The 24,064-nt window shown below is 37.8% G+C and overlaps 1 pseudogene; it reads right to left on the bottom strand.

The window, feature by feature from the left end:
• Nucleotides 1-13,942: 13,942 nt before the first annotated feature.
• Nucleotides 13,943-14,840, bottom strand: LOC120606391 (40S ribosomal protein S4-like; annotated as a pseudogene).
• Between the last annotated feature and the right edge of the window lie 9,224 nt (nucleotides 14,841-24,064).

The raw sequence follows: 24,064 nt of genomic DNA, 5'->3' as shown, positions 1-24,064 counted from the left end.
ATGCTATGGCCTCTGTCTCACTCATCTGGTCAGGCTCGGGACCGGGCAGCCTCACGTCTTCACCCCCTCCTACCTTCTACCATTACAGGTTGATTAATTATTTTTCTCCCTAAAGTTGTAGGGCTTCTGTTCTTCTAGATCCCTGGACGCTCTGCTTGCTGTTCATTCTGTGTTTCCATCCCAACTTTGATGTGGTCGCAAGAGGGATGAACAGAGCCTCTATCATCTACGTCATTTTTTCCCAGAAGCCCTAATTTTCTTTTTCTTCAATAGGATGATAATTACACAGATGTTTCACCATAAGTTGTTAGGTTATATACTTAATTTTATTTACTTTTCTGTACATGTATTATATTTCACAATAAAACAGCACACCAAAAAAGAATGGCCTTGCCTGGGCAAGGGAAAAAGCTTTTGCTCTCCTTAGATCCTCACACCAATTCTGTGGGAAAGAATTGGAAGGCATTCTTTCCTTTTTGTAAACAGCTTTACTGAGATATAGTTCACATATCATACAATTCACCCATTTACATTATACAATTCAATGATTTTTGGTATATTTACAGAGTTACCATAGTTAATTGTAGAATATTTTCATCATCTCGAAAAGAAACCTTGTACCCTTTAGCTATCATCCCCTATCCATACCAGCCCTGACAACCGAAAATCAACTTTCTGTCTCTATAGTCCTATTCTGGACATTTCATATAAACTGAATCATATAGCATGCGATCTTTTATGTTTGGCTTATTTCACATAGTATGTTTTTAGGGTTCATGCATGTTGTGGGCTGTATTAGTACTTTATTCCTTTTTATGACTGTATAGATAGACCACATTATGTTTATCCATCATCAATTAGTGGACATTTGGGCTGTTTCTACATTTTGGCTGTTATCAATAATGCTACTATGAATATTCATGTACAAGTTTTTGTACAGATATATGTTTTAAGTTCTCTTAGGTATATAGCTAAAAGTAGAATTGCTGAGTCATATAGTAACTCTATGTTTAACTTATTGAGGAACTGCTAAACTGTTTTCCACCATGGCTGCACCATGTTTCATTCCCGCCAGCAGTGTCTGAGGGTTCCAATTTCTCCACATCCTTGCTGACAGTTGGTATTCTCTGCCTTCTTGATGACAGTCCCCCTAGTAGGTGAGAAGTGGTATCTCTGTGGTTTTGATCTGTATTTCGCTAATGATGCTAAACATCTTTTCATGTGCTTATTGGCAGGGATTGCTACTCCATTTTCCTCTTGAGGCTCAGAGAGGTTAAGTGACTCAGCACACATCCATGGAAGGTAAGATCCTCCCAGGACTTAAACATGAAGGTCAGTCCTGGTTCTTCTTAGGAGCTTGCCCTGGCCCTACCCTTAAGGTTTTGATTTGTCTAGGTGAGTTTCTGTTGCTGCTACCAAACATATAAAAACCTTATTGAGTCTGCTGGCATCACCTTACAGCATCTACCCTCTGCCTGTTCCATCTAAAGCCTTCTTCTTGATGCCAAAGTGTTTCCTACAGAGGGGCTCTTGGCTTTACCCAAACTAGATATGTGAATGGCCTGGCTTAGCAAACAGAGAGAGAATCCCAGAATGTCAGGGCTGGCAGCACCCCGTGAAAACATCAAGTCTAAACCCTCATCATTCAAAGAGGGTAACTGAAGTTCCAAGAAGGCAGGGAGCTGTCTGAAGTCTCACAGAATGTTAGTGGTGGAGTTGTGGACAGGGAAGTACCCTTCCTGCTGTGTACATGATGGAAAAATAAGAGAACATTTCCCCTTTACACTCTTCTCAAACAAGGGAGCATGCAGCAAGGGGTGTCTTGAGGGGGAAGGGCAAGTTCCCGCTGGCTGCTGTTCAGCATAGAATGAAGCCAGAGCTCTGTGTTGATGGACAAACAGGGTACAGCTGCTGAAAGCTGGATTTTACCTGCACTAGCTGGTGCCCTAATCTCATAGAGCACGGTCTTCTGCCCTGGTGACAGGTTAACTACAGTCGCTTGAGAAAGGTAAAAAGATAAGTGGATTTCTCCTCCCGATCCTTTGACCTCTGCAAACCAGGTGCAAATTATGCAGAGTTGCTGGGGGAGAGAGGGAATAATAGGTCTTTTCTTTTTCAGTTTTACAGTCTTTGACCTTCAGCCAGTCCACTTGTTTCATCAAACCTACAGTCTCACTGAAGCCAGTGGGAGTGAAAAGCTCAGCATCTACTGGGACTCCTAAGGCTTAGAGGATTGAACTGTTGGAACTAAGCTTCAAGCTTCAGGTCATAGTCCTATGAAGGTCATCTCTCTTTCTAAAATGTCAGTGTGGCAAGGCTTGTGGTGCTGAGGAAGTGATCCGGGCTGGGAGAGAGAAACATGGATTCCACCCTCAGCTTCTCCATTAACTCACTATGTCACTATGGGCACACACTTTTCTGAGCCTCAGTTTCCTCATCTGTAAAATGGAGTTAAGAACAACCCTATCATACCTTCTTCACCAGAGCCTTGTGAAGATCAAATCAGATCCCGTATCTTGATGTAATTTTAAGTCCTGAAGGGACACATAACCAGTTAATATCCTGAATGTAAAAAGAGCTATTAATAGTGATAGACAAAAGAAAAAAACTCTATAATTAAAATTAGGAAAAATTAGTAAAGTCTACAAAAATAAGGAATAAAAACATATAAGAAAACTTCAACAAACTACAAATTAAAACCAAAATATATTTTAGTTTATTGGGTGGCAAAAGTAAAGAAGAATGATAATACTTGGTGTTAGTAAAGATGTGAGAGAGTAAAGTAGTGTAGCATGTCTGGGGGTGCAATTTATCAACATGTATACAATTATTGAAAAGTGCATATACTTTACACTAAAAACAACTGAAAGACATATAAAAATATAAGTGTATATCACCATATTATTTCTTTTTAAATTTTAGGATAATTCAGAATGTGATTTTTATTGAAGGCAAATTTCCATATTACTTAAAAATATATAGCCGATTAAAAAAACATGTTCGTATTAAAGTAAAAAAAAAAGTTCTAACTTTTCTTCTGACTAGTTATCCAAGTCAAAAATTTCAGAAAATTGACAAATTTCCCATTTGCATTCCTTTACCGTAGTATCTAGAAATACCCAAATTACATTTTAAATAGACATAAATGGCAGAAACTGACACCCTGTTAGGAAGTGGATGCATTTGTACTATCTCCTACAGATGTAAAACCTATAATTGCACAGGTTTAACATTACACATCTTTAAACCTACACACCCACCTGCTTTTCATATTATACTTGTACTTTTTGTATGTATGGAATATTTCACAATACATATTTAAAAAGAAAATGTATTATAAATGAATAAGGATGATTATCCTTGTTTATAATGGTAAAAAAAAATGGAAGAATTTTTGCATGGTACATTGTTATAATAATGTCCCCGGTGAATTATACCTCCCTGTGTCTATCCTCCTTTGCAACATAACATTGCTGCTCCTTCCATCAGGAGGTAGAAAGGATTTTCCCACCACTTTGGCTCTGGGCTAGGCTGGTGAATTGCTTTGGCCAATATAATGCATCAAAAGTGATACTGTGTGACTTCTAAGGCTAGGCTTTAAGAAGCTTTGCAGTTTTTATTTCTACTGTCTTGGAATCCTCAGACCACTATGCTATCCTTCAGTCCTAGAGGATGAGAGGGATGCAGTAAAGAGTTAACCCAGCAGGCTTGGGGTGCTGTAAAACTACATGCTCAGAGGAAAGGGCTCGCCCTTGCTGGCTTCTGGGAGACAACCACTGAGCCCTTGCAATGTCCTGCCTGAGAGTGAGATTGTTTCTGCATGCTTGAGGCTTTGGGCTGTTCTGTGTCAGTTTGACTGCTGGGGAACTATGGTCTGAGTAGCTGAGGTCAGTCACATGAGTGCTGCACGTCTCTGGGATCTGACCCCAAATAAGGACCCTGGCACTAAGACTTCATGAGCTTGCCTGGTTGTCAGTACTTCGCATGTTTTGTCATGCATCATTGCAGAGAGAGTTAAGCTTGTCCCCATGAAATTCCACTGGAAGGAGATACCTGGAAGGTTGTGACTGGTTCCTGTTGGACTTTTTCCTGTCTGCCTTTTTTCTTTGCTGACTGGTCAGCATCCTTTCACCACAACAAACCATAACCATGAATATAATAGCTTTTCTGAGTCCTGTGAATCTTTTAGTGAGTCATCAAGCCTGAAGGTAGTCTCAGGGACCCCTGACATAGAGACTACATGGAAAAGTGAGGAACCCCAGCCAATAGGCAATACCAATTAGCAGGCACTTGAGGGAGACCATCTGGGACCTTTGAGCCCCAGTCAAGCTGTTAGATGTCTGCAGCTGCAGAAGTGATCCCAGGAGAGCCCAGGAGAAAGACTGCCAGCTTACCTGCAAACTCATGAAAAATAACACATCATTGTTATTTTGAGGCATTAAGGTTTGGGGTGATTCTTTAGTACCCATAGGTAGCTGAAACAGTAAATGATCAAACATAGGCATGTGGTTAAATAAATTATGTACCCATACATTGAAATGCTAAGACGTCCTATAAAATGCTGATATAGATTCTATATATATTAACATAGAACTGTGTTCACTATGTATTTCAAGTATTGAAATGTTATAAATAAATATGTATAATATAATCCCCTTTTGAAAAAATTATATATATATATATATATATATGTATGTATTTATATCTAAATGTGTAATTAGGATGAGCCACATGCAGTTGCTGATATTCAGCCATTTTTGACCTGTGAAAACAATTTCTTGTGCTTCAACTAATATATAATTGATAGAATCAAAGCTGGGAGGCCCCACAGGAAAATGTGGCTGTATTTGGGTGATGAGTAGGGTATTGTTTTCTTTTTGTTCATCTGTATTTTCTAAATCTTGTACCTCAAACATGTATTTCTTATGGTGATATTAAGGGAAAACACAAAAGGAAACTCTTCTTTTTATAAAGTGCTAAAGAAACATGTGAGTAATGATGACTGGATGAACTGGGGAGGAAGAAAGGCAGAGTTGGGACCTGGAGCCAGATCCCCTATTAGTCTGGGATTCAGACTTGCTGCCTGTGGCTCGGGTCAAGTTCATACAAACTTAGGGCATGGATAAAGGAGGCTGAGGCCAAGAGCGGAGGCTTCTATGTTAGGCTTCAGAGCTGGGCTCACATATTGGGATGGCTTGCCCAGAGCCTCGTTAATCATTGTCTTTTGTCCCCATGGAAACTGTTGACCTCAATCATCCTCAGGCAAAAGATCAAGGGGCAAGGGCCAGCCTGCCCCTCAGGTGGCTTGGGCAAATGTGGGAGGAGCAGCCCAGGCCCAAGGCCTCGTGCATATTATCAGTTTGCTACCCAGATGACTGCCTCTACTTTCTAACTGGAACATCTTGGGGGCAAAGAAGAGGGAGTCTTAGCTCTGTAGGGAATCTTGGAGATCATCCCTACAGGATGCAGGACTCTCCTCAGCAGGAACTCTCTTCAACTCCCCCAAAAGGTCAACACTTTCTGCCTGTCCCACCACAGCTCTGCAATGATGGGGGACTCACTATTCTCAGAGGTACCCATCCTATGTGGCAGTAACCAATAGAAAAATCCATTCTTATGGGGAATTCCAAATTGGGTCAACCTTCCCCCTGTCGGAATCCTGTCTTCACTTTGGGCACCTCTGCTTCTCCTTTGTGAGCACAGCCTTCAGCAGCAGTCGTTTTCTCTAAGTGGAATACTCTCCTCAAAAAAATACAAATCTTTATTGACCACTTGGTATATTCCAGACATGGGCTTGGTTTTGGGATGTACATATGCTATTTCATGTAATTTTCCAAAGAACCCTGTAAATGAGGTACTAATATCTACATTTTACAGATGAAGAAACTGAGGCCAAGAGCACATAAACACCCAAAGTAACATACTAGGAAGTGGCAGAACTGGAGTTTGACCCTGATCTGTCTATTCAAATCACTATATTATATAGCTGTCTCCATTTCATTGATTAACACCTGGCTTCATTTGACAAGGAATTTGAGACAGCTTAGAATATTCACAATTTTATAAAATAGAAATAGAGAAGCAGACCTAGAGAAAACATAAACAGCAGTAGCAAAACAAAACAAGGTTAAGAAATGTATAAATATGTGGAACATCAGAGCTACTGTTGACAGTAAGAATTGTCATAGGCTCTGAACTGCCAGACTGCCAACATGACAAGGGAAAGCCAATTATCCTTCTAATTCTCAATACCATTAAGAAGTTCTTTAGAGAAAACATAGCTGGCAAATAATTATAAAGGCCATTTATGAAGACTGTTGATGATATTTTCAACTGTTAGCACTTGGCACCTTCCAGGTGCCATTAAACTCACCTTTGGGTTCTGATATCAATGATGTGAAAGAAGTCTATCTATACCTGTATCTGTGCCTTTATTTGTGCCAGTAAATGTGTCTGCCTGTATTACTTTCTATGTCTCTATCTATACCTATATCTGTGTCTCTAAGTTACCTGTATCTACATCTAGTAAGTACCTGCATCCATTTCTCTAACTGTACCAGCATCTGTGTCTTTATCTGTACCTTTATCTGTGTCCCCGCCTGTACTTGTATCTGAATCTCTATCTGTACCTGTTATACAACTTCATCTGTACCCAAATCTGTGCCTCTATCTTTACCTGTATGTGTCTGCACTTGTATCTTTATCTATATCTGAGATTGTATATACATTTCTCTCTACACCCATGTCTGAGTTTCTATAAATATTGGTTTTTGGGTCTCTATCTTGTATCTATGTCTCTATCTGTACTTCTTTCTGTGTCACCACCTTTATCTGTATCTATTTCTCTATCTGTCTCAGTATGTGTCTTTATCTTTACCTCTATCTGTGTCTTCATCTGTATATGTATCAGTGTTTCTTACTGTACCTCTGTATCTCAATGTATACCTGTATTGTGTCTCTATCTACACCTATATCTGTCTGTCCATCTGTATCTGTATCTGTGTCTCTATCTTTAATTGTATTGTGTCTCTATCTCTACTTGCATCTTTTTTTCCATCACTATCTGTATCTGGATTTGTTGTTGCTTCTATTTAGACTACATATGTACTTGTATCTCTGTCTGTAATTGTATTTGTACCTGTGTTTCTATCTGTACAGATAGATATACCTGTATCCCTGTCTCAATCTGTATCTGTATCTGGGTCTATATAAATACTTGTATCCGTATCTCTAAGTGTACTTTTATCTGATTCTCCATCATACCAGTATCAGTGTTTCTTTCTGTATCTTCGTGTCTCTATGTGCAACAGTATTTGTGTCCTTATCTGTACATGTATTTGTCTTTGTATGTATCTGTATCTCTGTTTGTAATGTAACTTTGTCTCCATCTGTATCTGTAATCTGTGTCAATATCTGTAATTATACCTGTGTCTTTATTTGTACCATAATCTTTCTCCTATAGGTAATTGTATCTTGGTCTCTATCTGTAACAGTAAATGTGTCTCTATCTGTACCACTGTCTGTGTCTCTATCTCTATCCATACCTGTATCTGTGTCTATCTGAATCTGATCTTGTGTCTTTATTTGGATTTGTATCTGTGTATCTACTTGTACTGTATCTGTGTTTCTATTTCTACCTATATCTGTTCTCTATCCATACCTGCATTTTTGTCTCTATAATTACCTGTGTTTGTTTCTCTATCTGTACTGGTGACTGTGTCTCTATCAATACTTATATTTGTGTCTATATGTGTACATGTATCTGTGTCTCTAATTGTATCTGCCTCTGTGTCTCTGTGCTTATATCTGTCTTTTTTTTTTTTAATCTGGACCCATAACTGTGTCTGTGTAAGTACCTGTCACTATGTCTCTATTTGTACCAGTATTAGAGTCTCTACAAGTACCAATCTGAGTCTCAATATGCACCTGTATCTGGTTCTCTAGCTTATCTGCATCTTGGTTCCTATTTGTATATATGTCTATTTGTACCTATGTCTGTTACTCTGTGTTTTTTTCTGTGCCTCTATCTGCTATTATATTTATGTCTTCCTATATATCTATATCTGTACCAGTAACTGTGTCTCTACCTGTACCCCTATTTATCTATACCTGTGTCTACTTCTCTATCTGTACCTTTATCTGAGTGTCTATAAGAACTTGTCTCTGTGTCTCTATTTGCACTTCTATGTGTGTCTATTTCTAGATTGCTGTCAGTGTCTCTGCACCTGTATCTCTGTATCTATATATCTCTGCATCTGTGTCTCTATCCATACCTGTGTCTGGGTCTCTGTGTACTTGAAGCTGTATCTTTATCAGTACCTGCATTTGTGTTTGTACTTGGATCCATATCTCTACCTGTATCTGTGTTTCTATCTTTATCTGTATCTTTATCTGTTTCTGTCAGTGTCCCTGTCTATCACTGCATTTGGTTCTCACTCTACCTGTTTTTATTTATCTACGTGTATCTGTATTAGTGTCCCTATTCGTACATGTGTCTGGTCTCTATCTGAGGCTTTATCTGTATGTCTATCTATATCTGTATATAGATCTCTACATGTTCCTGTATCTGTGTTTCAATATATAACTCTCTCTAAGACTCTCTTTGTACCTTTTTCTGGTTGTGTATCTGTATCTGTTTCTAGGTCTCTATCTATACCTGTATCAATTTTAACTGATGTCTATTATTATCTGTATCTGTGTTTCTATCTTTATGTGTGTCTGTGTTTCTCTCTGCCCTGTATCTGTATCTCTACATGTACCTGTATCTGTGTCTCTATCTGTACCTGCATCTTTGTTTCTATTTCTTCCTCATCTGTGTCTTTATCTGTACCTGTATCTGTGTCTCCATCTCTATCTGTTTCTGCATCTCTGTCTCTACCTGTATTAGGTTCTCTATCTGTACCTATATCTGTATCTCTATAAGTATCTGTATCTTTTTCTCTATCTGAAACTTTAGCTGGTTTTCTGTAAGTATCTCTATGCTTGTCTCCATATCTTCCTGTATCTGTGTCTGTACCTGTATCTAGTTCTCTATTTTTTACCTCTATTAGTACCTGCATCTGTGCTACTATCTGTACTTCTTTTGTCTCTATTTCTACTTATATCTGCATTTATATCCGTACCTATGTCTGTTTCTCTATGTGTTCCTGTATCTGGGTGTTTATCTGTACCTATATCTCTCTGTGTACCTGGATCTGCATCTCTATAGGTACCTGTATCTGTTTGTCTATCTATGCCTGTATTTGTGTCTCTATCTATCCTTGTATCTAGGTCTGTATCTGTACCTGTATCTGTGTCATGGGACCTTGGAGATGCTCTGAGACTTGTAGAAAGGGTTATAAAATCTTCCTGTTAGCTCTGCTGCTAGTTCCACCATTGTTTCTCATTATATTCATTTACTCAAACTGCTGTAAGAAATCACCAGAAACTGGGTGGCTCAAACATGTGAAATCTATTGTCCTAATGTTATGACGGCTAAAAATCTGAGGTCAATGTTTTGGCACTGATAGTTCCTTCTGAAAGCTGTGATGGAGAATCTGTTCCATGCTTCTCCCCTAGCTTCTGGTGGTTTGCTGGAAATCTTTGGCATTCTTTTGCTTATAGAATTATCACTTTGAAGTTTGCCTTCATCTTCACATGGCGCTCTCCCTGTGTGGGTGCCTCTGTGTCCAAATTTTCCCTTTTGATAAAGACACAAGTCACATTGAATTGGGGCTCACCCTAATGACCCCACCTTAACTAATGACATCTACATTGACTTATTTCCAAATAAGGACACATTTTGGAGACTGGTGGTTAGGACTTCATATGAATTTTTTGGGACACAATTCAACATATAACAATCATCCTACTCCTTCATTTCACTGATGAGCTTATAATCCCACAAGCTTCTGACTCCATCTTTCAGGCTGGCTCTTCTCTGGGATCACATTTGAGCCTGGGATAGCTAGTTGAGAAGGCCACTGCCATTAGTTGGGGAAGGTAGCTCCAGGGTGACTCAGAGGACAGGACTGTGGGGCAAGGGTCTGGGGAAGTGGTGGATCTCTACACAGAGATGTTCGATCATGGGAAAGTGGTGGCTCCTCAGACCTAGAAGTGAGACTTGGGAGAAGAGTCAGTCAGGTTGGGTTAAGTGATGCTACAATAACAAATGACCGCAAATCTCAGTGCTTAACTCAACAAAGATTTTTTCTCATTTATGCAATATGTTGATTGCAGGTCAGTTGGAATATTTGGCTTCATATCATCCTCATTCAGAGACCAGGCTGAGAGAAGCTCTATCCTTATAATTCCACTATCTCTAATGCAGGAAAAAGGAAATATGGTTTATTTTATACTGGCTCTTAATGTTTTTTTTTTCTCAGAAGTGAGATACCACACTTGTGTTCACATGCTATTGGCCAGAGCAGGTCACATGGTCATACCTAATCTCAAGGGATCGGGGAGATTCAATTCTACCATGTGCCTGGAAAAAATAATGGAAAATATTTGGAGAATACCAAGCCATAGGAAACTTGGAAGGGGCTTCTGCCTCTTTCTCCTTTGTCTCTTTGTGAGGGTATCCATATGTCTTTGTTAGCCAAGGCAACTTATACAAACTCCTCCACCCTAAATATTAATAGTGCTCGCTTTCAGTTTTAAAAGAGTCCCTGTTTAGACACATATTCTATGGCCTCCCTCCTCTTTGGTAGCAAGAAATAAAGACAGTCTCTGTGCAGAGAAGTAGATGCTGTTAGAAAGGGAGACACCGATACTAAGGTGATAAAGCCACTTCTGGTTACATGTTATTCTCTGTATTTCTTTACTTTTTATTGTCTTTCAGCCTTCAGGTGAGTCTTCTTTAGATACATAACATGGCCTCAGTTGTGTCCTGTGATGATGAAAAGGACATGTGTTCAGAGAACTGAAAGAGAATGGTGTGCTTCAAAGGCCAGCATGTTGGTGGCAATGGTGACAAGTAAGGAGCCTCCATGGGAAGGCAAATTATCCAGGTGAGTGTCAGGGGCCTGTGTTGTCTTCTTCTATCCACAGAAGTCTTCTAGTAATAACCATTGCGATTCTGGAGTTTTCTCTTTAAGGAAGATAGCACTTTCTCAAGGATACTTCCATAAGTAACACCTGTTACTCCTCCATTTGACCTTTCCAGCCTAGTGAGGAAGCCACTTCCATTCCAGAGCTGGCATCCCAGTACAGAGAGGCAGAGCTGGCAGGAATACACTTATCATATTGTGCCAGGATAGAGAATGGGGAACCCTGCTCCCTGTTGTCACTAGGAGGTTGTCCTTTTTCTCCTCACATCTTCCTGCTTCAGGGCCTTTGCATTTATTCTTTCTTTTGCCTGAAATGTCTTTCATCTACTCTCCTCACATCTGGTTTCTCATCCTTTTGGATTTGGCTATGTCTCTTCCTTAGAGACATTGACTGTTAATGTCCTCTGTCAGTAGATTACCCTTTCCCTCCATCCTCTGTCATGGTACCCAAGCATTTCCTTCATGACAATTATCATGGTTTTTGAGTGTTTCTTTGTTAATTTTTTTTGTTTCCCCTCCAGACTATAAGCTCCATAAGGGTAGAAACAATGCCTGTTTTGTTCATGTTCGTATTACACAGCCTAGCACAGTGGTTGGCACTTAGTAAGCCCTGAACACATATTTGCTGAATGAACAAATTAATGATTAAATAGATGAATGATTATAGGCATTTGAACTCAGTTTCTAAGGATTTGCTCATTTCTTGTCCCTGAACAACAATGTATGTACATGAGAAGTACCCTGAAAAGTTGAAATCAAGTTCTAGTTCAAAATGGCCATTCCTAGCAAGTTAGATGCACAAAACTGAAAATGATCTGGAAGTTACCATATAACTCAATAAGTATACAGAAACAGCATATTGGAATATATCAAAGGACAATCTTTACTGAGAAGGGCAGCAAGCCCTTTGGAGTATTTATTGATCTTTTCAGTAAATCCATTCTCCATTGGTGGCAAGTTCTATGGCCATGGAGATGGTGCTAACATGGGGCTGACGTGTGTGAGACCAATCAGAGATGCTGCTATATAGAAAGAAGTGTATCTGCCTGTTTCTGGGAATGTGATAGTTCAGTGGAGAGACACAAAATGTTGAAATTCTCTCGTGGCCAGATAGAAGTGTAGTATGTGTGACTCTATTTGGTGTGTGCACACACATACTCACATACTCACACACTCGCATGCAGAGATGAGACTGTTTTCAGGTGGCTTTGTGGCAAATAGACATCCTTTCTACATATAGAAAATATCCAGAGACACTCAGTGCAGGAATTATTAGCTCTGTTTTTCTGAAAAGAAAACTGAGGTTCAAAAATGTTAGGTTTGTTGTTTAAAGTCATACTGCAAGCATGTATAGAGCAGAAAGGCTTATCTCCCCCACCCACCTGCCCAGTATTAACTCTCAGTATGTGGCAGGGTGGGGATTGGAGCCAAGAACTTGTGCTTGAGCAGCACTATCATTGGTAATGCAGATATTAATGTACCTGCTTTGTAATCAACCGTGGAAGGGTCTGAATCTCTGGCTGTGGTGAGTAAGGGTATATACATTGATAAAAGGCCCCCAGATAATTCAGAGACCTTCCTTCTCCCAAGAGGGCTTCCCCCGACCTCATCACCCCTTGAGAATCACTGGATTAGAGGGCACATGGGAAACAAATTCTTAAGGAAATAACTTTCATTTAATTTGTTATAAAGACCACCGAACACATTCCCAACTAGAAGTCAATTACACCCACGTTTCTCAATTTTCACAATCACTGACAGCTAAGAATCTTCAAGGTGACTGTGAGGCTTGCAAGATGCTCAAATGCCATCTAAGTGATAAAAGGCAGAGGAAGTTCTTTTTAGTGGAATGTTGGTGTTCTGCGTACTTGGTATATTTCAGTCCTCTGAGACAAGATCATTTTGTTCTGGGGATTTACATCAATTCTATTTGGCAGACACCTGTACTAATGAGAACTACCATCCCATCTCTTGGGCTGGGTGCCTTTTATTTTAGAAGTTTTATAATTATTGATTCAATTACTTGAATAGATATAGGGATCTTCATATTATCCATTTATCCATGTGTGAGTCTGATAATTTGTATCTTTCAAAAAAAAAATTGATCCATTTCATCTAAGTTATCAAGTTTGTGGGCATAAAGTTGTTCATAGTAGCCCTTCATTATCTTCTAGTCCATGGGACCAGTAGTGATGTCTCATCTTCAATTTGTGATATTAGTATTTTGTGTCTTCTCTCTTTTTCCTTGGTTAGCCTAGCTAGAGTTTTATCAATTTTATTGATATTGTCAAAGAATTAGCTTTTGGTTTTATTGATTATCCCTATTGTTTTTCCTGTTTTCAGTTTCATTAATTTCTGCTCCAATTTTTATTATTTTTATTCTTCCCCTTCCTTTAGGCTTAAATTGCTCTTATTTTCTAGTTTCCTAACCTGGAAGATTAGATTATTGATTTTAGAACTTTCTTCTTTTCTAATTTGTGCATTTAATATTATAAATTTCTCTCTAGAATTGCTTTTGCTGCATCCCATAGATTTTGATAAATTGTATTTTCATTTCCATTTAGTTAAAAATATTTTATATTTTTAAGCTTTCTTCTTTGACCCTTGTGTTATTTATAAGTATGTTGTTTGTTTAATCTCCAAATATTTGGCACTAGCTACCTTTCTTTTTTTGATTTCAAATTAAATTCAATTATGGTATATAAACATACTTTATGTGATTTCTAGTCTCTAAAAATTATAAGGTGTATTTTATGGCCCACAGTGTGGTCTATCTTAGTGAATGTTCTATGTGAGCTTGAGAAGGATGTGCATTCTGTGGTTGTTGGATGAAGTATTTTATTTTATTTTCACGCCATATTATCTTCAATTAAGTTTAAAAAATTTTCCAATTATGTTACCTATAGATTATTTTACACACTTCTCTGTTTGGCTGCCAGCCTCTTGCCTCTCTCTTTAGCAGTAGTGAGGCAGATACCTTTTTCCATGGAGAAGAGTAATTCATGGTTTGTTGCCTTTGCTAATGACAAAGATTTTGGAGAACCGGGTGGCAAAGCTATTGCCTTTGGTATCTTTCATATGAACCACATTAAAAGAGCCAGGAAATCTAACTATGGGAGGCAAACATACAATGTAAATATATATGCCTTACTGTTAAAATGTACAGCTGAAACTTACCGGATTTCGTTAACCAATGTCACTATTAAATAAATAAACACATAAATAAATAAATAATAAAAGAGCCAGAATGTCTCTTTCTGTTGGTGATCACAGCAATTCTTCCCAGGTTAGCATCTCTGGTCACTACCATATACAGTCTCCTAATCAACCTGAATGATGTCATTCACCTTGATGGAAATCAGGGTAGCAGATGGTGTGAGCATCATGGGTCACCAGATGATGGATTCCTTTTGTGCCTACAAAAATCTTTCTCACTTTGCACAACTTGCATGTGGCCTCTTTAGCTGTCATACAATGAACAGCAAAGCAATCCTTGGTGTCATAGATCAGACAGGAATTCTTTCTGGTCTTGTCAATGCTGATGCCATCCATAAAACCATCAGGGTAGATTATATTAGTTCAGACCTTGCTATCAATCTTAATGAACAACCATATGTAGATCTCTTTTATTTTATCTTCTGTCTGGGCATACTTAAGTCTGTTCCTTAGGAAAAGGATAACAGGGAGATATTCTCTCAGCTTGTGAGAATCAGTAGATGGACAAGGAGCAAATATATTTGCCAGTTCATCCAGTATTCAATGCTCTGGAGCTGCTACACACTTCAGATGTTTCTTAGGACCATAAGCCATTGCTGTATTACATAGTGAACGAGCTACATGGAGTATTTTATAAACATCGATTAGATAAAGTTAGTCGTTAGTGCTGTGCAGGTCATCTATATCCCTACTGATTTTCTGCCTTCATGATCTATCAATTACTGACAGATTGAGGTTGATGTTTCCAACTATAATTATGTATTTGTATATTTATTTTTTAGGGTCTATCGATTTTTGCCTTATGAAATAGAACTGTCCCTGTTTGTAGATGGCATGATTGTCTGTGTAGAAATCTCAGGGAATCCATTTTTAAAAACCTCTTAGAACTAATAAGCGAGTTCAGCAATGTTTCAGGATATAAGATCAACATACAAAAATCAATTGTATTTCTATATACTAGCAATGAGCATGTGGAAACACAATTAAAAATACTATAATACTATTGAATTGTACAAAATATGAAATACTTAGGTGTCTTCAAGGAGCTTGCAGTGTAGCCATGCAGTGATCTGTGCTTTGGCCCAACACAAAAAGCTTGGTCTATCAGATCCTCTAAGGAAGTTGTACCTGGAAACTTCTGAAGAATGAGGTAGTGAGCAGTGGGAGAAGCTGAAATGTCATGAGGTCAAGAGAAATTAGAGGAGCTATTAGATGGGATGTACCTCTGCTAAGTTCTGAAGAGGCTGAAGTTATTAAAGAGCATGAACCACAAGAGTATAGAAGCCATGAATGGAGAAGTGGTTAGCAAAGGGTGAAGAAACCAGTTTGTGACTGTAGCTATGGGCAACCAATGCAAAGTAGCTGTGCCATGTTAATGGTCTGAGTGAAGATCCATGAACTTCTGGGTTCTCACATATGTGCATTGCAGTACTCAGGACATTTTAGATGACAAGTGGCAGAAACCCAACTCAAATTAGCTTGAGCAAAAAAAAAAAGGCATTTATTGGCTCACTAGACTAGGAAGTCAGGAGTTGAGCTGGCTTTAGGAGATCAACATTGCTAGAACATTTCCTCTCCTTCCTTATCTTTCTCCTCTTTGTCTTTTTCTCAAATTCCGACTTTATTCTGTAAATAATTTATTTCTTCTGTAGATAGCCACTAATGACTCAAAGCCAGTTGGTTCTTATGTTTTGTGTTGCTAGCAGAGAGAGATCTTCTCTCAGCATGCACTTCTCTGGGAAGACACTCATTGGCCTCGCTTCACATGTTCACTCCTAGACCAATTCCTCTAGCTGGGGGAATAGATTACCTTCCTCAACTAGTCTGAGATTTAATTGACAGCCCCCTCCCTCTAGGACCATGTTAATTGAAGAGGAATATTTCCCTAAAAGAGAAACTGAGTGTTCTTAGAAGACAGAGAAAGGGTCATGGACTGACTAAACTATACATGTCCACTCCAAGGAGTCCCTCCTCCCCCTACTTGAGGAAACTGTTAGGAATCTCTTCCTAGGAACCAGAAGCCCCTCCCTAGAATAAGTGCTGCTGGTTATTTATCTCCTTGGTTTTGGTTCTCTTGGTGTTTAGGCAAGTTCTATGCAGCATGCTAGAGGAAAATGGCAAAGAGATTTCAGTCTGTATCAGCTTGAACTTGAAAGAGGTGTGTACATTCCTGGGGATCAGGGAAATCCTGAAGTTTGTCTTTCTCAATTTATTCTGACCAAAGGCAGGGAAATATGATATTAGTTTTTAACTCCTTAAACTCCAGTAGGCTACCCAAGCCACCAACTTGGTCTCATATTCCTTCTTGGTTTGCCTGTGCCCCATCTTGAATTTGACACATACTGCTATCTCCCAGACAGATCCTAAATTCCTCTTGAAAAGAATTCTTGTTTTCCAGCTCTCTATCCTGTTTTACAATGTCCTGGGACCTTCTTCTGGGGCTTGTGCTGCCACTAAGCCAACCAGGTTTAAGGCTGAGGGCATGGAGCCCCTGAAGCCTCTTACCCAGGGATTCAGTTTAGATTCTGTGGGCAGGAAGGGACATGATGAGTTTCCTGGGAGAGGCAGGTACTGTCAGCATTGTGCTTGAGGAAGTAGAATCATGTGCTGGGGAATGGAATGGGCCCTAGGAAGGTCAGCTTGTTAGTGATGAGTGGAGAGGACAGGGGAACTGGGGGACAAAGGGATGGAGAGTTGCCAAATGTCATGTGGTAGAAGAGTGCCACTGAGGCAATGAGAGTTGCTGGTGTACATGCCACCATGGGTTTCTCTGGCTTTCTGAGTCCCCTTCTCTCCAAATCCTTTCACCATAACATTACTTGGGTTGTCTTAACTCCGTTTTGTAATGACAAAGGATACAAATTAATTATTAATGTTGTGAGGTTGAAAATTTTCAATTATTATACCCAGATATGCAAAGAAGTTTAGTCTTCCTAACTTCTTATGATTATTCTTTCATTACTTTGAAGCTATCATTCCTGTTGATGTAGGAGAGAAAAATCATGGACTTGGTAATTAAAAATTACTAACCTCTTTTCAGATTAAAGCTATTTCTTTCAGGTACTTCAATCTAGATAAATGTTCAGTCTTTTAGGCTTTCTTCTGCAAAACCTTCTGCCATCCGTTCTGCCATCCAAGATGGCATCTGACATGGGGAGATTCTTATGTATCTCTAGGGAGAGGGAGTCCCAGCTCTACATGAGCATCTCTGGCTACACCTGGGCACTGTAGTCATGTACTTTGTCCTACCTGGTCTCTGAGTGACCTGCTGGCATCTGCTGCTGAAGGGTTTAGTAATGAAAGTTGTTGTTGGTGGGGGGCTGGACCACCAAGCCCTGATCATGCCACTGCCACCCCACCTAGCCCCATCTTGGGTCTTACTGGTACCGAAGATCTTTCCCAGGTACTAATGTGTGGGAAGCTCCATAGCACCACGATTTCAGAAGAATGGATAATATGACAGTTTAATACTGCCTATCATTGAATTTAAGAAGCAACATTATTTTGCATATCTCTAAAAAAAGTGAAAATGTCACCAGCTAAACTATGAAACCCCATTGATTGTAAGATGCTTCCTAATTTCAGAGATGAAAAAATGCATCTCAACAATGGAATATTACTTGGCCATGAAAAAGAATAAAACCTGAACACTTATGACAACATGGATGGACCCAGAAGGTATTATGCTGAGTGAAATAAATCAAACAGAAAAAGACAAATGCCATATATTTTTACTTATATTTGGAATCTAAAAAACAAAACAAAATCATTGAACAGACAAACCAGAAACAGACTCATAGATACAGAGAACAAACTGATAGTTGCCAGATGGGAGGGGGTTGGGGAGCTCGGTGGAAAAAGTGAAGGGATTAAGAAGTACAAATTGGTAGTTATAAAATAGTCGAGGGGATATAAAATACAGCATAGAGAATATAGTAAAAAATATTGTAATAACTATGTATAATGCCAGGTGAGTACTAAACTAATCGGTGCGGGGAATAACTTTATAAATTATATAAATATTTAACTACTATGCTGTATACCTGAAACTAATATAAAATAATATTGAATGTCAACTTTAATGGAAAGCAAAGAAAGAAAGATAAAGAACATGCATCTCAGAATTGCTAAAATATGGTATTTTATAATTAGTATAATGGCTAAGAGCCCAGATATTAGAGCTAGGCTGCTTGAGTTTAAATCCCATCTCTGCTATGTAAAAGCTGTGGGGTCTTGAGCAAGTCACTTACCATTATTATGCCTTAGTTTTCACAACTGTATAATGGGGGAAGACCTACTTCTTAGAGTTGCGAGGACTGAATATATATGTAAAGCATTTCAAATAATGTCTGGCACATAGTAAGCACTATGTATGTTTGCTCTTTTAATTTAAAAAATATTATAACCATCACATACACAAATAAAAGATAAATAAATGGCCTTTGCCACCACCTCAACCATATCTCTGCCACTCCTCACAGCAGTTAAGAAGGATCCTTGACAGCCCTCCACAAACATCTTTGCAGTAATTGCCAAGAACAGGTTCCCTGCTGCCCCATTGCCAACTTGGAGCTGTCAGGTAGCAGGAGAACCATAAGCCAGTCTGCACACATCCAAGGTCAGTCATTTCCAAGCAGATATGTCATCACTATAATACTCAGACACTTCAGGAAAGACACATCTCTTACCTACTCAATATCTGCAGCCCATTACTGCTATGCGCATTCTCACCCTGGCTCCTCCCAACTATTGCCCACTAAACTCTTTCCAAGGGCATTCTAGAACTCCTATTCCACTGCAAGTAAATGCCACTACCTTTTTGATCTCTTCTGGGAAGGCTTTCTTTATTGCCTTATAGCCTTAACTGAAAATTAGGGTACAACCCATTAGAGTACAACCTCCTCCACTGAATCCCATCTTAAGGTGAGGCACGCAGATTCTTCTGACTCCTTGTTCATTGGTCTAGACAACAGCCTGATGCTTCTACTGTCAAAGCTGACCCTACTCTGAGCCTCGAATTATCAAGCTGAACATTTTGTCTTAAAAACAAAGGAGTTTTAAATTATGCAATTAATACATGATAAATCCTCCTTTAAAAAATGTCATCCTTTACAGATAAAGCCAGCCCCCTGGACTTGGCTGTATCCGTGGCTGCTTTCTGGTGAATCCCAATTATCTGGTTGGTGCATCTCTTTCCTGACCTTTTTCTCTACAGTAATCCATATACAGAATGTTGTTCTGTAATTTGCTTTTTCACCTATCTGTCCTGGCAATCTTTCTACATATAATTCTACTTAATTCTGTTAAGTTGCTGCATTGTAGCTCTTTTTGGAAATACCTCATCATTTCTTTAAGCATTCCTCCAACGTGAACATTTATGTTGTTTTCATTTCCCCTATTATAAAAGAAATGCAGTGATAAACAGCTTTCTGTGTTGGCTTAGATGGAAGAAAGAATCTTTCTTCATTAATACTTTTAAAAGAATAATGACTTTATTGTTTTTATAAAGTAGGTAAGGCATATTATAAAATTGAAGCAATTTAAGAATTACAATGCAGAAGCAAACTACCAACATCCCAATAATCTCTTTATACACATGTCCAGGTAGAAGATTGTAAGCTAACTAGAAATAATTTTATAATACTGAAATAGTACCAGTCATTGTTATTTTTAAGAAAAAGAGTGAAATTTGGTTTTAAACAGAAACTTGTATGAAAATGAAATGATGAACTTGATGTGAATTAGTTTCCTGATGAACTGAACTGTGATAGCTTTCCCCAGACAACATATTCAGAAGGTTTCTGGATTATCTGATGATTTCTAAGGACAGATTGATGATTAAACTATAATGAAACGCTTTTCAACATGTATCACAGATGTGTGTTGTTGTGAATTCTCCTATGTTGAATGAGACTATGCTGTAAAGCTAAAGATTTTCCCACAGCTATTATATTTATAGGACTTCTTTTCAATGTGAACTATGCAATAAAACTTGAGACCTGGTCAAATGGTTTTTCCAGAGCCATTATATTCACAGAGGTGTTTTTTTTCCCCCTCAGGTAAACCTTCTGATTTTCCTCAAATGTGTACTCTGACTCAAGGCTTTCTCATACTCATTATGCCCAAACATTATCACCAATGTGACACCTATGATGTTTAAAAGGTGTGAACACCACATGAAGAGAAACCATGTTCACTAATCATATACAATCTCTTCAGAATGAATTCTTGGATGTTTTATTATGAAGTTGAGCTCTATCTAAAATCCTTTCCACTTTCATTGCTTTCATAGATTTACTCGCTCCTGGGAAATTTGATTTTTTATTCCATTTAAATGGATTCTGGCTGAAGCCTTTTCCATATCTATTCTTTCCTCTGTGGCTTATCTGATGTCCAGTAAGATTTGGATACATATGGAAAGCTTTATCACATTTGTTGTGCTAATAGGTTTTTCACTATCCTGAAATTGCTGATGCTTTTTGAGAACTGAGTTTTGGCTGAGAGAATTTCCACATTCATTGCATATAAAGATCTTTTCTCTAGTGTTATCTGATGTTGACTAATACCTCACTTTCTAAAAGTTTTCCCACATTTGTTATTTAACATGGACTTTCAGCTTTGTGAATTCCCTGGCAGCTCATTAGATCCACATTCTATTGGAACTTTGGTCGCATATGCCATGCTGCCAAGGCCTCTCTTCTGTAGGAATTTCTTGATGTATAGTAGTGTTTAGGTTCAGACTAAGGAGTCACTCAAATTCATTGTACTCCAAGTCTTTCTCTCAGGGATCCCTCAGTCTTTCATTAATATGTCATTACAGAGTACTTCAAGTTCAGATGCCTGGGAAATATTACCGATACAGTTTCTTGATTTCTACTTGTGATTCAGAAATTTCTTCCATTTGAAGCAATTTCTTGTCCTAAGCCTGATAAATCTTTGAAGTGATTAATATAATCCTGATATAATCCTGAATTCCTTCACATCCCACTCATTCCACCTCTATCATCTGGCTGGTGATCATGTGTGTGAACAGCAACATGATGTGGCATCTCTGTCAAGCTGTCCAGAGAGTCTGGAGAGAGTGTGTCAAGGGCAGGTTGCATCAGGGGGGCCGCTGATGCAGAACTATTCAGCAGAGAACCCAGGGTATGGTCCTATGGCTGCCTACTTCATCACCACTTCTTTGGAGATGATTTCTGAGTCTGGATATGGTAAGAATGCTGTGATGGAGGTCTCACCAAGAGTGCTTATGGGACACTGAGTAATGGAGACACCTGGAGTGACTCTGCTCATTCAGATTGTCTTTTTCATTACTTAACTTTAAAAATTGTAAAATCCTCTTTATGATTATGTCTTTATTCTATAAATTATTTAGAAGAGTTTAATATCCAAATATATGCATTTTAATTATTTTTTTCATATTAACTTATAATTATGTTGTGATGAGAAAACGTGATCTGTATAATATCTATTCTTTGAAATTTCGATGAGGCTATCTTTGTGGCCAATTTTTGTATTGAAGAGAATGTTATACTCTAATTGTTGAATTTATAATTCTATGTATGTCCATTAGATAAGTTTGTTAATTGTGTTGTTCAAATCTTTTATACATTTGCTATTTCTTCTTATCGTTGTTGGATTGCCTATCAACAGCTGAGAAAGGCATGTCTATTCTCTAATGTGGGTTGATTTACTATTATCTTTAAGCAGTTCTATCAATTTTACTTTTTATATTTTGATACTATTTTATTATGCACATGTTGTTTTGAATTGCATTACTTCCTAGCAAATCAAGCATTTTATTATTATGCAGTGACCCTCTCTATCCCTAATAGCTGTCTTAATATCTGTTTTACTTGAGGCTAACATAGGTGTGCTATCTTTCTTTTGTTTAGTATTTGTCTGATATATCTTCTATCATCATTTTATTTTCAACCTATGTCTTTATATACACCTCACGTATGTCTTTCATAAAGAGCACATATCTGGATTTTCTTTTTGTTATTCTATGTGAAAATTGCTATATTTTCACTGTCAAATTTAACCCCTTTACATTTATTGCATTATTGATAATATATTTGGACTTATTTCCATTATCTAACTTTTAGATTTCTGCTTGTCCTAGTTTTTTTCTCTCTGTTATTTTTCTTCTTACCTCTTTAAATATTTTTATTCCTCTCCCTGCCTCTTTTTTCACTTTATCCTCCCTACTGATTTATAGTATACACGCCTTATTTCTATACATTTATGATTACTCTTGAACTTTTACCATCTATATTTAACTTAAAGGCTAGAATTAAACAATATGTTGACTCCTCTCATGAACAACACAAAAACTTTAAAACATTTTGGTGCTAATCATCACTTTGCAATGTTATATATTTTTGTTTAGTATTTAAGTTTTGTATATTTTAATTCTGTGAAAGAGACACGATTATAATTATTTTACATGAACAGAATTTTTTTTTGATTTGCCTACATGTTTACCATTTAGTTATTCATTATTCCTTCTTACATCTCAGATTGTCCTTCTTAGGGTTATTTTTCTTCTTGTTGTAGTACAATTTTTACAAGTCCCTGTAAAGGAAATTTTTTTGTATTAAATGTCTACATTTTTATTATCTGTAAGTATATTTGTTTTAGTCTCATTATAGAAAGATGACTGCTGCATACCAATTTTAGGTTTCCATATATTTAATCTTAACCCTTTAAAGATATTATTCTTCTGTCTTTCAAATTATCCAGTTGCTGTTGAAAGTCTGCTATCATTCCAACTGCCATTACTTTGTAAGCAATTCGTCCTTTTTCTCTAGTTGTTTTCAGGCTCTTATCTTTGTTTTTGGTGTTCTGCAGCTGTACTACACTATGTCTATGCATTCAACCTGCTAGTTGGTACCTTGTTTGTATTTTCGTGTTGTCAATCATGTTGAATACTTCTTAAGATTCCTTTTTGTTCTCTAGTAGTTTTCACTTTTTACAGTGATGGACTTTGGTTTTATATCTGCATAGTTCTGAAATGTTATAGAGCATACTGAGGAGATTTTTAAAAATTCTTTCCTATTTGCTAGATTGACTTTCTCTCACTGGTTTGAACTCATTCTTCAGGTGGATTGCACTGATTTTTAATTTTTTTTTTTCACTGCTGAAACTCCTAACATAACCAGTGATTGTCTGTTGTCTGCTCATTTGTCGATTGTTATCGATAGCTTGTGTTATGTTGAATTCTGTTTCTACTCACCCCCTTCTTAGGTAACAAAGCCCTACTTTCCTTAACTTCTTTCACCATCACAAGCTGGTTTTAGCAAAACAAAGAACAGAAAACAAAAAACACCTAGTACGATTTCTACTCTACTCCCAAGGAATCTTCATTGGAGGAAAGAACTCAAGTAGAGGAGTGTTTCTTGTCTTTTCTAAAGCCCTTTCTAGATCTTGTCCCTGCAAATGAGAGATAACTAGTTAGACCAATTGGAATTATCTTTCACTGCCTTGTGCCTAGGAGCTGGAGGGTTGTGTGCTGTTTCCTAGAAACCCCTTTGATTTTAACTCAGGTTATAGTATACCTGTTATATGCATGCACTAGAGAAAACATTTCCTTCCCTTTGGGCATTTTTGTTCATTTCAATGGGAGATTTGTTTCAGATTATAAGGTACTATTATGTAAATCGTATGCTGAATTTTTGAAATCTGGCTAAATTTCAAATGTTATAAATGGTTTCATAGAAAAATATAAATAACCAAAATTGACTGAAAGATAGGGTTGAATCGATAAATAGTATTGAAAAAAATGAAAACATTAAAGCATATTGTTTCTCGAATAA

Source organism: Pteropus medius, unplaced genomic scaffold (genome assembly GCF_902729225.1).
Source record: "Pteropus medius unplaced genomic scaffold, Ma_sr-lr_union100, whole genome shotgun sequence".
NCBI lineage: Eukaryota > Metazoa > Chordata > Mammalia > Chiroptera > Pteropodidae > Pteropus > Pteropus medius.
Note: the sequence above shows the minus strand (reverse complement) of the source record. Positions and strands in the feature narration are given on the sequence as shown.